The sequence below is a fragment of the Marmota flaviventris genome, chromosome 12, assembly GCF_047511675.1.
Source record: "Marmota flaviventris isolate mMarFla1 chromosome 12, mMarFla1.hap1, whole genome shotgun sequence".
Taxonomy (NCBI): domain Eukaryota; kingdom Metazoa; phylum Chordata; class Mammalia; order Rodentia; family Sciuridae; genus Marmota; species Marmota flaviventris.
In genome coordinates, this window is record NC_092509.1 from 14,040,408 (window position 1) to 14,047,306 (window position 6,899).

At 44.5% G+C, this 6,899-nt stretch overlaps 1 long non-coding RNA gene across 3 annotated transcripts; it reads left to right on the plus strand.

The window, feature by feature from the left end:
- Positions 1-371: 371 nt before the first annotated feature.
- Positions 372-3,953, plus strand: LOC114102480 (uncharacterized). Of its 3 annotated transcripts, none has more exons than XR_011709302.1 (3): positions 372-1,001; positions 1,525-2,397; positions 3,859-3,953. It is a non-coding gene; the product is annotated as an uncharacterized lncRNA (long non-coding RNA). The 3 variants fall into 3 exon arrangements; XR_011709303.1 differs by having other exon boundaries at positions 1,525-1,597; positions 2,284-3,953; XR_011709301.1 differs by having other exon boundaries at positions 1,525-3,953.
- The last annotated feature ends 2,946 nt before the right edge of the window (positions 3,954-6,899 follow it).

Sequence of the window (6,899 nt, forward strand, 5' to 3'; positions counted from 1 at the left end):
GAGGATGAAAAGCCGATCTGTAACCTGCAAGGTTATTTACAATCTATCTTCTGCGCCAGAATTGGTCCCTCCACCTTTGGCACTATCTAGCATTTTGCTCATGCCTCTGGTGTAGTTTTTCCTTCTTTATTTTTTTCCTTCTTTTTAAATGCTATTTTGCAACATGTGTATCTCCTCTATTTAACTCTTTGAGGTTAAAATTCTTTGAGGTTAAGCCTACAGCACCATCACCTGTGATTTGCACATATAAATTATTCAATAAATGTTCTTGGAATGGGAAATTTCGATTTACCGAGTCAGACTGTGTAGATGCCTTCTGATTTTCTGTTTCCACACCAAATATACAGCATCCTAGTTATAGAATTATGTGTCTTTCTCTGACATTTAGCAGGTGACGATGTATAAACACAGGATTTTCATTTATAGTTGTAAACATAATGGTTGATGAAAGGGTAAAGATCAAATTAAGTTAAATAAAAATAAGTTTGGTATAACTATGCTATGGAATGCTATGTAGCAATTTAAAAGAATGCTGTGTATCTCTGTGTCCTAGTATAGACAGATCTCTCAGATGTAATGTTAGGGTGCTCTCCTCTGAGCCTCCCTATTTGGCAGGGTGTGGGTGCTTGTGTGCGTGTATGTACTAGGAGTTGAACTCAGGGGCTCTTGACCACTGAGCCACATCCCTAGCCCTATTTTGTACTTTATTATTTAGAGACAGGGTCTCACTAAGTTGTTTAGCGCTTCACTTTTGCTGAGGCTGGCTTTGAACTTGTGATCCTCCTGTCTCAGCCTCCCAAGCCGCTAGCTTCTCTATTTTTATTAATAGTATTTCACTTCCGTTAATACAGGCTCACACTTGTGTCTTCTCACCCCCCATGACTCTTATGAAGTTCTCTGCACTACAAAATCTGCCGTCTTACTCTCCCCCTCCTGCAGCACTTGATGTTGAAGTCCTGCAGCCTGTCTGTGCTCCTCTCCTCCTGCTCCAGTGCCCCATGGTAAGTCCTCCTGAGACCTGACTTTGCATACATCACAACTTTGGCTCACATTATCCTGCAGCCTGCATTCAGGAGATCCAGCTTCACCGGTTCAGCGTTTTCATCATTTCACCTAAACTGCGCTTTCTATCATTTCCCATCCTCCACTCAGTTGTGTTCTAGCCAGGCTGTGGGCTTGTTCCCAGCACTCCATCTCCTTCCTGGATTCTGCGACCCTGTCGCCCTCTTCCAGGTGTAGTGCTGCCGTGGACTGAGACCAGATGCCCAGTGCTTGGCTCTGTCCTCCAGGCACTTTTCCCCAGCACTGGGCAGCTGACCAATCCACCTCCCTGGATTCTGCTGCTTCACCTGTGGAATGGCCTTCGCTTTGCCAATCCACGTTTTCCTTTTTCTAAGTGCCTTCTCTTCCCAACCAGCTTTTAGCATGCATGGAAGATAAAACATTTGGGGGTTCTTTGTCTCCCCAACCTGTAGGGAGGTTGTCCCCAACAAAGCAATTAAAGTGCTCTCTTTTCACTTTCAGCTAACATGTTCCTGATGATTGGACGTTGCATTTTCTGGTCACCCTATTGATAAATGACTGGATTAGGATGATGGTAAAAAGGCATCCTTCATGCTACATTTTCTTTGGCTTCATTATTCACTCTCCTTTCCTTTCTCAATTTTATACTCAGATATTTGAAGTTGGTTTCTGAAAACCCAGCTGAATAGTCATTAGCGGTTCTTTCACATGGAAATATAGAATTGTAATTTTCATTGCAAATCCAGCAATGTGTTAAGATGAGTAATCATGTCCTGAAAAGCTAAATGAAAAATATTTCTCTTCTCCTTTTGGCTTAGCTGACAGAGACAAGGGCAGAGCTGCCTGGCATAGATGGGACCCAGAATGGAGGTGACATCCTTCCAGGGGTCTGAGCTAAGCCTCCAGTCTGAATGTAAGAGCAGTATAAAACCAGCAGGAGATGCGGGAAGACAACGATTTAGTTCCCTGACATTACAAAACATCACTATAGGAAGTTGCCTGAGAAAACATGTTTTCAGTTATCAATTGCCATCAGGACTCAGAAATTAATCTTTTATTTGGTCCCCAAGCAGCCAATGCAGATGTGACCAACCAAAGCAATGTGATTTTAGGATTGAGAGTCTTGTCTCTGTTCTTCTGAAAATAGCAGATGTTGCTTTGACCCAAACTGAGCATGGATGCTTTGGCAACAAGCACAGTTTGCAGAACTCTCACTTTGGCTGTGATGAAGCCTGATTTTGGCTTTGATGCCTGTTTCAGCTTGAGCACCTGGGAAATCGCACTTCTCCACACTCTTCCACAGAACACTTCTGAGACCAAATGCCCAGGGTTTTGTCCCCTACAAGCACTCATCCAGATCTCCATGGGTACCAGGTGGGTGCCCTGCAATTTCACTCTGTTCTGACACTAGCTGGAATTAAGGGCTCTGTCCCACAAGACACTGACCCCCACTTTAGATGCTGGTTGTAAAGTTAGGTTGTGCCATTTACTTCTGACTTGCTGGCTATAAATTAAGGGTTCCCAAGATGCCCTCCTATGTTTTATCATTTGGTAGAGTGGCTCATAGACTCAAGAAAAGGGTTTGTTTACTAGATTACTAGTTTATGATCCAACTCAGAGGCAGCCACATGGATGCCTAGAGTGAGGTTTGGAGGTCCTTCACACCCTCTCAAGACACGACACCACCAGCACCTTCATGTGTGCACCAACCCCAAAGCTCTTCAAACCCAACAGCGCAGGGATTTATATGGAGACTTCATCTCACTGGCACAATCAGTTATTTCCTCTATCTGCAGCACCAGTCCCTGTCCTGAGCATGGTAGAGGTGGGTAGGGGGTGAAAATTCTAAGCTCCACTCAAGCTTTTAGTTTTCTGGTGACCATCCCCCACCTAGGAGCCCATCAAGTGTCATATCACTAAGACAAAGAATGCTCCTATCACCTAGGAAACTCCAAGGAGAAACCTAAGTGATATATTATTGGCTAGGGTAATGTTTACCCCAGATACAGGTACACAGAAATACATTTTAATTCTCTTAGATTTTGTTGGACTGAATTGTGATTGTGGTTTTTATTTTTGATTACCTTCTTCTGGAAAGTTCCTCATACCCCCCTCAGATATCATGTAGAATCCACTTGCTGAAGTGGATCTCAAACTATGCTTCTGCACAAACCCTATTGCCTCACAAGGTAAATGTCAGTATTCTGCTACCAAATTCAAAGAACAGTGTTTCTTAATATCCAGAAAATGATAATTTAGTGGATATGATTTTTTCAACTTTACGTCATTTCCCCTATTTTTTGCCCTTTGAGTTCTTATTCCCTAGCCACACCAAGGTCAACAAGCAATACCTCTTTGTTCTTGATAGTGATCTGCAGCTGCTCCCTCCAAGGAGACAGTAGGTAAAAGACACATCTGTCCCCATCCCTTGGGTCCTTAGAGACCAGCTGGTCAAGTCAGCACAAGCCAACAAATACCACTCACTTAGAGGGTATCAGGACTTTGATGACGATGTCAGTGCTCTGGCTGATGGCTGCCAAGCATCCCAAGAAAGGGGGTCCCTTTTCTGATTCGCACAGTCTCCCTGGATACAAACAGTGGGATTGTGGGGGAAGAGGGCTAAATTGCTTGTTTTTAGTGTGGCTTCTTCATGGGAGATAAAGCTAGTTAGTACCTGTCACCTCTAGTCTGCTAGCCTCTCATCATTCCAGACAATCTTTACTAAAATGGGAATCCCCCAGGCCGTGAGCATGTCCTTGTGACCCAGAGTCTTTTTTGGTATGTCTGATAAAATGTTAATGCAAGCAATGTCTCTCTCCATCTCCTGTTCTTTAGGCCCTCTTGGAAAAACTCGCCTGGATTGTCTGTTTCTATAAAAGCTAAATGCCGGTTACCTCAGGGAAGCAATATAAATGGATTTTGGCTCTATATTTCCCTGCACTGTCGTACTCACTACCACTGGGCTATATAAAACCCTCATGCTATTATCAGCTCTGAGAGAAAGGAAAAGGAGCCCAAGAGGTGTGCCAGGGTAGGAAATCCCAGCCTAAAAAAAGATGTGGATGTCTCACTTTGGCTGGTCAGAGTCCCTTGCCTTGACCCTGCTCACAGCAGCTTGTGTGCCCTGGAGTCCTTGATATGATTTCAGGTGAAGCACCTAAGGGTCCCTCTTGGGGGCAAAATTGTGGGGCAACAGAGAGAAGCTAGGTAGGCAAAGCTCTGCATCTGTGATTCAAAAGGTGAAAGTTCTAGGCTGGGCTTGTGGCTTAGTGGTGAAATGCTTGTCTCCCATTCATGGGGCACTGGGTTCCATCCTCAGCACCTCAAAAACATATAAAATAAAGGTGTTGAGCCCATCTACAACTAAAAACAAACAAACAAAAGTCTTAAAAAATGGTGAAGTTCTCCATCCTCAAAAATGGTGTGTGGATACATAATAACACTGCATCCTTTAACATGCAGACATTCCAGCCAGAAATCCTGGGAGAGCCTGCTCCAGCATTTTTGCCAAGGGTGGTGTGGGAAATTCGGCTCACTAGGAGTGCAGAAGACTACAGAAAAGGGGGCAGAGCACAGATGGCAAAAGTAGAAAGAGAGGTGCTGGAAGAGGAGGAGGCTGGGCCTCACTGCCTAACTTGGCCTGGCTACTTAAACACACCAACCAGCCTTTTCCCCAGGGGATCGCAGACAGGCAAGACACCAGGAGCCTAAAGAACAACTTCCCAATGAGCCTGTTTTTTTTTTTTTTTTTTTTTGTGTGTGTGTGTGTGTAGAAGTAGCTTGGAAGTTCTCCGTAGTTTTAACATTCCTTTTGAAGATGACATTTACTCATTCACCCAAAGTTTATTTGAAAAACCAAAACCAGCAAGCGTGGTGGCACAAGCCTGTAATCCTCCTGACTTGGGAGGCTGAGGCGGGAGGATCAAAAGTTCACAGGCAGCTTCAGCAACTGAGCAAGGCCCTAAGCAACTTAGTGAGGCCCTGTCTCAAAAAAAAAAAAAAAAAAAAAAAAAAAAAAAAAATCTGGGGATGTGGCTCAGTGGCCAAGTGCCCCTGGTTAAATCCTAGTACTTAAAAAAGTAAATTGAAAAAAAAAAAAAAAGAAAGAAAGAAGGTAAGAAAAAGAGAAACTACACCACTACAAACTGGACCAGCTACATCATTCACAGGGCCCAAAGCAAAATGAAGCTGAAGAGAGTCCTCTTCAAAACTTCAGAATCGCAAGTTGTTGGTGACAGCGAAGCATTAAACCAAGCCTAGAAACTTGGAGGAGTTGTGGACCTGCCCAGGCTGGACCCCAGGTGACAGCTTGGGCCTGGCCATCTCCCTCAGCCAGTTTTCTCCTCCATAAGCTGCTGCAGGGTCTCCAGGCGTGGTCTCCTGGAAAGGAACATCAGCCACATCTGGGAACTTGATAGAAATGCCCAGTTTCCCACCTCCTCCGAGTCTGCCTCAGTCCTGTTTTGGGAATGCTGCCTCAGGCAAGGACTAGCAGGCTGGATTTCAGCTTAGAAGCAGTTTTAGGACTCTTGTGGCCTAAGCTGATGAGGATGTCCTTATCACGAGGAAATAGGGCTGGGTTAGGTGGAGGGAGGCCTGGAATTCTGGTCAGCCCTTCTCTTCTGCTGAGCAGACAACAGCACATGGTCTGTCTTTTGTCAGTTACTCAGTCACCTTCCTGGTAAAGCCAGCTCATGTCCCAATTTTAAGGATGAGGAAATCGAAATGCCAGAAGTGTTCAGTGAGTCCACAAGTGGAGTGGGATTAAAACCCAGAGCTCCTAAATCCCCCTGCGTGGCCTTCAGGTAACATGAGACCCCTGACAGGTGGGCCAAGCTGTCACAACTGCACCAACCCCCAGGCCAAGCTGAAGGGCTTGATGGTCCCAGGAAATGAGCCCTTCCAAAGGCTCCTATGGCAGGGGGTATAGAGCGGTGGTGAACACCTACCTAGCACGTGTGATCCCCTGGGTTCAATCCCCAATACCTCCCAAAACAAAACAAAAAACACAAGACACACAGAGGTTCTGTTCATAAAACAGTGGGGACTATGGTAGGAAGTTGGTATTTACGAGACACACTGGGTGGAAATATGGATCCCTCAAGGTTTACTATCTAGTCTCAGTGGGGCCAGCATGAGGTGGTGCACCGCCCAGAGCCCTTTGCAGGTCCTTCGGGAGGCCTGTGACCCGCTGCTCTGTCTCCTCAGGTCTGCCCCTTGCATTCTTGTCATTAAGTCACTTGGAAGGCCTTGGCCCAGCTTATCATTTTTTCCATTCTTAGGCCAGGGCTATTTGTAGTTTCTCCACCTGTCACCATATGTGTTAGGCTGCAAAGGCCAAGCGCAGCCTCCCTAATAGCATAATACCAGCGCAAACTCACTTAGAACACTGTGCTTTCTTCGAATGCTCCATTTTAGGACCTTTTATGAGTCTTCACAGCTTTTCAGCTGTGCTGGTTTAGTGGGGTTGAGTGATACCTACTGAGTTTCTCGTAGGGCCTGAGTTATTCCCGTCTGTAAATGAGAAATCTGTAGTAACTTACTAATGGTTTAATATGCTCATGATTAAAGAAGTTACTGCATGTATCCAAGTAATACAGAGGTTATAAAAGGTTGTCATATAAGAAATAACAATGGGAAAGAAACAGGAAAACATAAAAGTAAAAGTGGACAGAAAAGTAAAAAGAAATCCCAATTTCCAGAGCACAACTTAGAATGCAAATGGAAAAATATCATGAATACGACCCTTAAAGTAGGATATTGTGGAGAATATTAGTCAAAAAAGAAAATAGAATGTATCATAGATGTAAATATATATAACAGAACTGTAAAATTCCTAGAATATAACATCGGAGAAAATCTAGGTAACCTTGGGT